Raw genomic sequence first — 10,348 nt, forward strand, 5'->3', positions numbered from 1 at the left:
TTGTAGGTTTGATCAATTTCAGACTGCAAAAGTTGTTAAAGATATTCAATATCTTCATCTTTGGCATTAGTGTTTGGTGATTTAATTTGAATAATTTTTATATTCACTGGACTTCCTCGTAGGTGTATGGATATTATTCTATCACTGACAGCGTTGTACTTCAGGATAGATCTTGACATGTTCTTTTTGACGTTGAATATAATGCCATTCCTCTTCAATTTGTCATTCCTGACATAGTAGACCATATGGTTGTCAGATTCAGAATGGTCAATTCCGTTTCATTTCAGCTCACTAATGCCTATGGTATCAATCTTTATGCATTGCATTTCATTTTTGACGTCTTCCAATTTTCCTACATTCATGCCCTGTATGTTCAACTCTCTGATAATTAGTAGATGTTTGCAGCTGTTTCTTCTCATTTTGAGCCATGCCACATCTGCAAATGAAGGTCCCAAAAGCTCTACTCCATTAAAAAGTCAACCCCACTTTGAAGAGACAACACTTCCCCAGTCGTATTTTGTGTGCCTTCCAACATGAGAGGCCTATCTTCTGGCACTATATCAGACAATATTCTGCTGCTGTTCATAAGGTTTTTCACTGGCCTTTGTTTTTTCAGAAATTGATCATCAGGACCTTCTTCCTAGTCTTAGTTTGGAAGTCTGCTGAATCCTGCCCAACTTAGGTGACCCTGCTGGAATTTGAAAAAGCTGTTGCATAACTTTCAGCATCACAGCAACATGCAAGGCATCACACTATAACAAAGTGACAGGAGAGTAGTGGAAAAGTATCAGTAGGAGCATCATATAATCTATTCTTCTAAGCCAGAGAGTTCTGAGACTTTAGTTATATTTTATTATATTGTTATACTTAAAAGCTAGTTTCAAAAGCATAATAGTGTGCTAAGAAATAAAAATAACATATATCTGTATGACACTTAGATAAAATTTAAACATGAAAATTTTCATAAATAGGGTGATTATTCTTAGTACCAACCCACTGCCAATGAGTCCATTCCGACTCACAGCGACCCTATAGGACAGAGTAGAATTGCCCCATAGAGTTTCCAGGGAGTGCCTGGTAGATTCAAACTGCCCGTCATTTGGTTAGCATCCGTAGCACTTAACCACTATGCCACCAGGGCTTCCATTCATAGTACATATTCATGCATTTTAATAGATTTATTAGATATATTTGTTTCTGGTAACATGTTATTGCCATATGTCAGTATGACTTTATTCTTATTTTAGAAACTTTATTGAGGAATAACTTACATAAAATAAAATACATCTTTTAAAATCTATTTGATGAAATTTGACAGATGTACTCTCTTGTAAAACCATTTCCACAGTTGAGATACAGAACATTTACATCATTCCCAAAAGTTTCCTTGTGCACTTTTGCAATCTATTCCTTTCATACATTCTTCACTAGAGAAGGTCACTGATCGATCATATTTCTGTAAGAGTTCATTTACAATAAGAATGTACTTTATGTCTGGAATCCTTTACTCAGTATGATTTTTAATATTTATCTATGCTGTTTTGTATATAAATGTAGTTAATTCCACTTTATTGCAGAATGGAATTCCATTGGATACATATACCGTGATTTGTTTATTCATTCATCTGTTGATAGACATTTGTGTTATTTTGAAGTTTTGGTTATTATGAATGTAGTTGTTATGTATATTCATGTATAATTTTTAATGTGAAATATGTTTTCATTTCTTTTTGGACAAAAACTGAGGAGTAGAATGGTTGGGTCATATTGTAGGTATATGTTTAGCCTTTTGAGAAAGAGTTAAAGTGTTTTTCAGAGTGATTATATCCTTTTACACTCCAGCTGTCCAGGTGTATGAGACTGTCAGTAGCCCCAACCCTTTGCCAGCACTTGGCATTGTTAGAATTTTTAATAGTTTTCCCTATTCTGATGGATGTGCTGTGGTATTGCATTGTGATTTTAATTTGCATTCCTCTAATAACTAATGATGTTGAGCATAAAAAAAAAAAATGATGTTGAGCATATTTATCTATAATTATTGGATATTTGTGTGTCTTTTTAAAAAACTGTTATCTTAGTCATGTAGTGCTGCTGTAACAGAAATACCACAAGTGGATGGGTTTAACAAACAGTTCATTCCCGCACGTAATCTAGAAGTCCAAATTCAGGGTGTCAGCTCCAGGGGAACTCTTTCTCTGCTGGCTCTGGATGAAGGTTCTTGTCATCAGTCTTTCCCTGGACTAGGCTTTCAGTGCAGGAACTCTGGGTCCCAAGGACGTGCTCTGCTCCTGGGGCTGCTCTCCTGGTGGTGTGAGGTCCCCTCTCATCTCTGCTCAATTCTCTCCTTTATATCAAAAGACATTGACTCAAACTACACCCTCATCTTGTGGATGAGCCCTGCTTCGTTAACATAACTGCCACCTATCCCATCTCATTAATGTCAGAGGTAGGATTTACAACACACAGGAAAATCACATCAAATGGCAAAATGGTAGAAAATCACACAAGACTGGGAATCATGGCCCAGCCAAATCGATACATACATTTTTGGGGGACACAATTCAGTCCATGACAGTCTTTATTCAAATCATTTGCCCACAGTTTTTTGAGTTGCTGATTTTATTCTTGGATTGTAAAAGTTCTGTTAGTTCAAGTGTGTCATAACACTAATGATTTGAGAAGAAATTTTCTCAATGTTTCTGTAACATCTTTGTTCCTCAGACTGTATATCATAGGGTTAAACAATGGGGTCAAAATGGTGTAGAAAAGAGAGAGAAGTTTGTCTGTTTCTTCATATTGGTTGGATTTGGGTTTTAAATAGGTAATAGTAGCTGATCCATAGAATAAAACTACAACTATGAGATGGGAAGAACAGGTGGAAAAGGCTTTGGTCCATCCTGTGTTTGATGGCAACTTGAGGATGGTTGATATAATTCTGGTATAGGACCCAAGTATCAACACAAAAGGAACAGTGACAAATGCCACAGCAAATGTATATACTACCATCTCATTGACAAAGATGTCACCACAGGCCAGCTTGAGGATTGGGGGAATGTCACAGAAGAAGTGATTGATTTGGTTAGAACCACAAAATGGCAGAGAGAATATCTGGCCTGTTTGCCCTATCTCAACAGGAATCCCACTGATCCAGGAGCCAGCCACTAGCTGGACACACATTTTTTGATTCATGACTACAGGATAGTGCAGAGGGTGACAAATGGCCACATAATGGTCATAGGCCATCACTGCCAGGAGAAGGCATTCTGTGGCTCCAAGCATAAGGACAAAGCACATTTGTGTACCACAAGCAAAAAAAGAAATATTTCCTTTCTGGGTCTAAAGATCCATGAGCATTCTAGGAAGAGTAACAGACACATAACAGATTTCTAGGAAGGAAAAATTGCTGAGAAAAAAAATACATGGGGGTCTGAGGTGCAGGGTCTACTCTTGTTATTAGAATTATGATGCCATTGCCCAACAGAATAATCATATAAATCACTAAGAAAGCTCCAAAAAGAAACCAATGGAATTTGGGAATATCAGAAAATTGTAAGAGAACAAATTCCGTCATTGTACTGATATTGGTTTCTCTTACTTTTAATTTGTTGTCTATCTGTGGATTTGCTCTTCTTGGCTGCATTTTTCTTTTTGATAACTGAATTGTGACATGGGCATTGGCCTTTATAATTTCTCAGTTTCATTCTGACACTTAAATTCTGTGATCCAGGGCGATCTGATGAGAAACAAGGAGCAATTAACTCACCTGCAGAGAAAATCAATTCAATCAACAAAATGAGTGTACAAATGATTTATAATTCTAGATTTGCATTAAAATCATTCCTACAAGACCCATAGCTATACATTTTTTATTAATCTTCCAGTATAAGAGGGGAGAACACAACTGAGACCTTTAATTCAGTTAAATTTAGAACCATAATCTAATCTCTTCCTTCTTTTAATTGAGGACTTCCGCAAACCACTTCACTTCTTTGAAAGTTTTCCCTATTTCCAAACATTATTCTTTCTTTCAATTTCACATGTATATTTGAAGGTTTTCTGATTATTTTTGATCTTCGTATACACATTGACTCCAGTCCCTCACACCGTATACTCAACCAGGACTCTGCTTTTCCTTTTGTTTGTGACTCAGGGAGTAAGGTTCTGTATGTTTGTTTTACATTTTTATGTGTGCCTGACTCATCTCTTTTAATGAATGTGTAAGCCACTGAGGCCAGGCATTCTATTTCACAACTTTCTCTATAACTACCTCCTACATGGCAATAGACCATAGGGTTTACAAGGAAAAGCTGATGGATTCAAACTGCTGAACTTTTGGTTAACCGCCAGAGCTCCTAACCATTATACCAACAGGGCTCCAATTATATTTAACTTTTATTAATGGATAACCTTGAGACATATAATCCATTTAACCCAACACATTTTATTTCCTATTGTTCCATGATATCCACATTTTTCTCATTAGGGTTACAATGGAAGCATCATTATCAAAATAAATCCCTACAACCAAGTCCCATCCTCTTACCATTCATTCCCTCAAGCCCTAGAGCGTTGCCCTAATCATGATTTCTGGTCGCTGGCAGCCCTGCTCTGTGGAGGGGAGAGATCAGGTCAGTGGAGCGAGAGGGGGGTTATTTGCTACATTCTGGAACCAATTTTCATGCTCTCAGGAGCAGACATACTAGCAGCTGCATGCACACTACTCACTATGCTGGAACTTTCAAAATATGCTCATTTTCATCATCTCTATGGCTAACTTCTTAGTTCAGCCTATCCTCTTATTTCTGGGATGACTGTAATAGTCTTGTTCCACTACAATACATTGTGTACAGGAAGAAAACTGTGTGGATATTTAATAGGTGTAAATTCCATTATTTTACTGCCATGCTAAAAGCACTTTCATGGATTCCCATTGTACTTGGAATAATCTGAATTTATTTCTAGGACTTGAAAACTGCTATGTAACTTGGCCCTTTCCTTTATTTCCAATATCATTGATTAAAACATCCCCCCCACAAAGCAATCAGTTCTTTAGGTTTTTAAGAATGCAAAATTCAAGGATCTTCTTTTGCTCTTTCATCTGCCTAGAATGTTCTTTACATAGTTTCTCCTTCTAACTATTTAGGACTCAGCTCAAATGTCACTTCTTCAGAGAAGTCTTCTCAGGATTATCCTAGAGATTGTATTCCTGTTGTTGGGTGCCGTGATGTCGATTGCAAATCATAGCAACCGCATGTGACAGATGGAAATGTCCCAAAGGTTTTTCTTGGCTGTAATCTTTCTGGAAGCAGATCATCAAGTCTTTCTCCAGCAGAGCCCCTGGATGAATTTGAATTGCTGAACTTTCAGTTAGCAATGAAGGACTTAACTGTTGCCACCAGGGCTCCTTAAGAATTATATTGACGCTGTTGTTAGATGCCACCAAATCAGTCCCTACTTGTAGCAACCCTAGGTACAACACAAAGAAACACTGCCTGGTCCTCAGCATCCTCATAACTGTCATTGTACTTGAGAGCATTGTTGCAGCCACTGTGTCAATCTGTCTCATTGAGCGTCTTCCTGTCTTTCGCTGATCCTCTTCTCTACCGAGCATGATGTCCTTCTCCAGAGACTGGTCCCTCCTGATAACCTGTCCAAAGTATGTAAGACAAAGTCTTTCCATCCTTGCCTCTAAGGAGCATTCTACCTGTACTTCTTCCAAGTCAGATTTGTTTGTTCTTTTTGCAGTCCACTGTATATCCAATATTCTTTGCCAACACTATAAATCAAAGGTGTCAACTCTTCTTCAGTCCTGCTTATTCATTGCCAAGCTCTCTCATACATATGAGGTGATTGAAAACACCACGCATGATGTGGGCCAGGTGCACTTTAGTCCATCAAGTGACATCTTTCCTTTTTAACATTTTAAAGAGGTCTTTTGCAGCGAATTTTCCCAATCCAAAACACCATTTGATTTCTTGACTGCTGCTTGCATGGGTGTTGATTGCAAATTCAGGATTATGTTAGTATGATTGAATTATATTACTGCCAGCATAAATTGTTCCTTTATCCTATTCTTATTCTTTTGTTTTAAAATAAGGTATTTATGTCCCCACTTCTCATTAGAGGCTAAAAATTGAGACTCAAAGTTTTCACCTAAATTTTCAAGATTTTCACAAGTTCTGGATTTCAACTCTGTTACCAAGCTATTTTTTTTTTCATGAGCTTATAAGTTGGAAGAAATAAGTGTTTCATATTTTCCCTAAAAGGAAGAGTGCTGTTCTTATATAAATGATTTCATTAATAAGGGCAATATTTCCTTTATTATCAGCCTAGCGAAATATGTTTAATTAATATTTATGATTATATGATTCCTTACTTCTAGTTTTCTTAAGAGGTTATTTCTTAAAATGAGTAACTTTCAAAATAAATTATTATTATTGCCAGCAATAGACCAATTATTGAGAATTACATGTATTTAAAACACTTGAAATATATTTAATTCAAATAGAAATCTACAGCTGCTGCCTTAAGCAAAGAATACATCTTCAGACAAAGATATACTCATTATTTCAGGTGTCTGATATTCTTTTCTGAATATTGATCCTCAAATTAAATAATAGCCCTGAATTAAAATAAAATACCAACATATTAATAATTTATATTTACCCTTTTTGGCCTTGTTGTAGTCATTTCTTTCTCTTTGATGGTGTTTTCATGTCTTTTTAAGTATTTAAATTGTTTAAGATGTATTCTATTTCTTCAACAGGAATTCAACTGGAAATAGCAGTTCTCTTTATGTAGGAAGAGCCACTTATTCCCTATGTGGGTATCTCTTCTCCTGGGTCTTACCTAATTTGCTAACTAATTGCTCCTCTTTGCAATTAAATTTGGTGTGTTTTTCCAAACAACTTTTGCATGATAGACCAGACTTTCGCTTTAGCCTCTGCATAGAACATTATTTCACACACTCTTTATTTCCAATATACAGTTAGAGCTCATGGATGGCCTGGAAAGACAAATATTCCTAATCACCCTGTATTACCTGCAAGAAAGTGTTCAAATTTCTTATCTATTTCCTGCTTAACTTCCTTGCTTTATTTCTGATGATTCTTTTGAACAGGCCTTTTAGTAAACCATGTGTCATTAACCTCATCTGAACACGTTCTGCTTATTTTCTTTTGATGATTCTTTTGAATAGACCTTTTGGTAAATCATGTGTCATTAACATCATATGGACATGTTCTGCTTATTTTCTTATCATTAATGGGTACTGGTTTTGCTTTGTATTGGTAGATACTTGTGATCCCGAAATATCTTTATGGAAACCCTGGTGGTGTAATGGTTAAGAGCTAAGGCTACGAACCAAAAAGACGGCAGTTCCAATCCAACAATCGCTCCTTGGAAACTCTAAGGGGCATTTCTACCCTGTCCTGTAGGGTTGCTATGAGTCAGAATCCACTCTATGGCAACGTGTTAGGCTTTTTTTTTTTTGGAGTAATTTCTAGAAAACCAAAGTCAATTCTGGTTTGCAGAAAGTAAGATTATTATATTATGATGTACTCTCAGACAAATGAGAGCCCACAAATAGAAAAACCTAGGTTTAAAACAGTCATTATAAACAAGGGGAAATGGGAAACCCTGGTAGTGTAGTGGTTAAGTGCTAGGCTGCTAACCAAAGGGTTGGCAGTTCAAATCTGCCAGGCGCTCCTTGGAAACTCCATGGGGCAGTTCTACTCTGTCTTATAGGGTCACTATGAGTCAGAATCAACTTGACACACTGAGTTTGGTTTTGTTTTTTTCAAAAACTAAGTATTTTATATAAAAATAGGAAAACACAAAACTTCTCTTTCATTGCAACATTTAAGAATTTAATATTTCCCAAAATTCACTTCCCTGCATTTTTTTTGGGAGGGGGGTGAATTACATTAAGCCTAAGTCTTGAATTTCTAGCCCCATATGATCAGTTCGTGGGTGTGCTGGTGGTGTAGCGACTGAAAGCTCAGCTGGTAACCAAAAGGTTGGCATTCTGAATCCACCAGCAGCTGCTTGGAAACCCTATGCAGCAGTTCTACTCTGTCCTTTAGGGTCTCTATAAGTCACAATCGACTTGATGGCAAAGGGTTATGATTCCTTTAGTTTTGATTACATTTCACATCCATTATTAATTTGGTATTGTTTTTGTAACAAAGCCAATTTTCATGTCTGAGGCACTGCTTGTCTTCACTATGTCAGGAGGGTATTTCTGTAGCTCTGGCCATCAGCATTTTCCCTTAGCCATGAAGGGGTACTCCTCAATTCTTTCACTATAATTATATTTGGAGGTGATAGGTATTCCCAAAGTGTCTGACTTTCAAGCACTGGGAAAAAGCACCCTCTTGCTGCAAGGCAGGGCTTCCCTGCTCAGGACTAAGCCCTGCTTAGGTTCTTACCTTCTTCTGACCAAGAATGGCCAGGAGAGGCTCAGAGGTTCCACATAAACAAAGGCCTATTAGGGACAGGGTAAAAGGCTCCAGAGGGAGAGAGGGAGAGGGGTTTCCAACTACACTAGCCTCCAGTCTCTCACTGAACAAATGATCCTCTAGGGCTTATAAAAGTTTTTAGGTGGGAAAAACGCATTATGTTTATTCATTAGATAGGTGGAGATTTCTAGGAAAAGAGGAGTGATTATGAAAATCAAATGCGAGTGCAGTTAGAACTCAAGATGGACTTCCTCACGTAGGTCGGTGGAACCAAGATGGAGTCTGTCACAAAGGCTGCCAGGGTGTCGAACAGGACTTATCCTGGAGTGTTGTGCATGTTTGATGCCTCTGGATCTTAGTTGAAGCCCCAGCAAGGGTCCCCTGCTCATCTTTGTATCCTGTGGAAGGTCATTCATAGTCCACGTTGATCTTTACTGCTCATGCTCTGCACCTGGTGAGGCCTTGAAAAACAACTCAGGAGGATTATCAGTGATTTATAGCAGGTCAAGCACACGGGACCTTGAAATGTAGCCCCTTATCTTGTCTACGCACCTAGTTTGTTAATCACAAGTAGTTATTGGGTGCCAGCAATAAAGTTATATGGTGGTCTGCACTTAGGTTTAGATTTAATTATAGCTGGTCAAGCACACAGGGCCTTGAAATGTAGCCCTTATTTAATTCAGCCAGCCCCATCTCTTCCCTGTCTCACCCTTGCCCCTACTCCCCTACTCTACTGCCAGGTATTAAACACTAATTGACAGAATGAGAACTTGTGTTATTAAAAAAAAAAAAAAAGCAGTGCCATCAAGTCAATTCCAACTAATAGCGACCCCATAGGACAGAATAGAGCTGCCCCATTGAGTTTCCAAGGAGCTCCTGGTGGTTTCGAACTGCCGACTCTTTGGTTAACAGCCTTAGCACTTAACCACTATGCCACTAGGGTGTTATTTTATGTAAAATAATGTGTTCCCATGTCCACCACAGGCTTTAGGGCTAAGAGCCTTGGTGGCACAACAGTTAAGCTCTTGGTTGCTAACTGAAAAGTTGGTAGTTCAAACCAACCCAGCAACTCTTCAGGAGAAAAACCTGGCAATCTGCTCCCATAAAGATTAGTGCCTAGAAACCCTATGGATCAGTTCTTCTCTATCACATGGGGTGGCTATGTGTCTTCTTTGATGACACCTAACAATAGTTAATGGACAGCAGGCGCCAATGGGAACCTTAGGACTGACTAACCTATTATGTAATACATCAAGTGTTGTTTAGTAAGACTGTGACTACCAGCCAACACTGATTCCTGTAGAATCCCATTTTTTTTAAATAGGAAAAGGATACCTAAATGTATCCTTTACATAGCGAGACTTTGAGGGCAATGAGTAGACTATGACACAACCCAATATTCAGAAAATAGAAGGCGCACAATATATTTTCTCTTTTCCACACCTAATACCACTCTGTCAATGGGAGAGATTCTGACAAAGAACTCCTTGCAGAAGTTGGAATATATTCTTATTACCAACTGAAACTTTGCTAGTTTACAGGAGAGGAAAGGAAACAAGATACATTGTATGTAGTACATGCAACTGCTTCATATTTTTTTTTTTACCACTTTACTGCTACTTCATACACTGATTCCTGCTTTCAACCTTTACCATGATTAAAAATCTATTTTGTATGCTTGCCAAATTAATGGAGAAGTGGTGGTGCAACTCATTTATTTTTTAATCCGCACTATTCACATTCCTAATGAGGGCAAATTTTGCACATAATGCTTATTGTCTGCCCATCATCTTTCTCCCATAGGGGAAGTGTGTGCACGACTGTTAAGAGTGTGGAATCTGGAGCTGAGTAAATAGATTCCAACTATATTTCACCACCAACTAGCTGGG

At 37.9% G+C, this 10,348-nt stretch overlaps 1 pseudogene; it reads right to left on the reverse strand.

Annotated features, from left to right (window-relative positions):
- Positions 1–2,658: 2,658 nt before the first annotated feature.
- LOC126080205 (olfactory receptor 10AG1-like) lies at positions 2,659–3,640 on the reverse strand (annotated as a pseudogene).
- Between the last annotated feature and the right edge of the window lie 6,708 nt (positions 3,641–10,348).

The sequence above is a fragment of the Elephas maximus genome, chromosome 7, assembly GCF_024166365.1.
Source record: "Elephas maximus indicus isolate mEleMax1 chromosome 7, mEleMax1 primary haplotype, whole genome shotgun sequence".
In the NCBI taxonomy this organism is placed as follows: Eukaryota; Metazoa; Chordata; class Mammalia; order Proboscidea; family Elephantidae; genus Elephas; species Elephas maximus.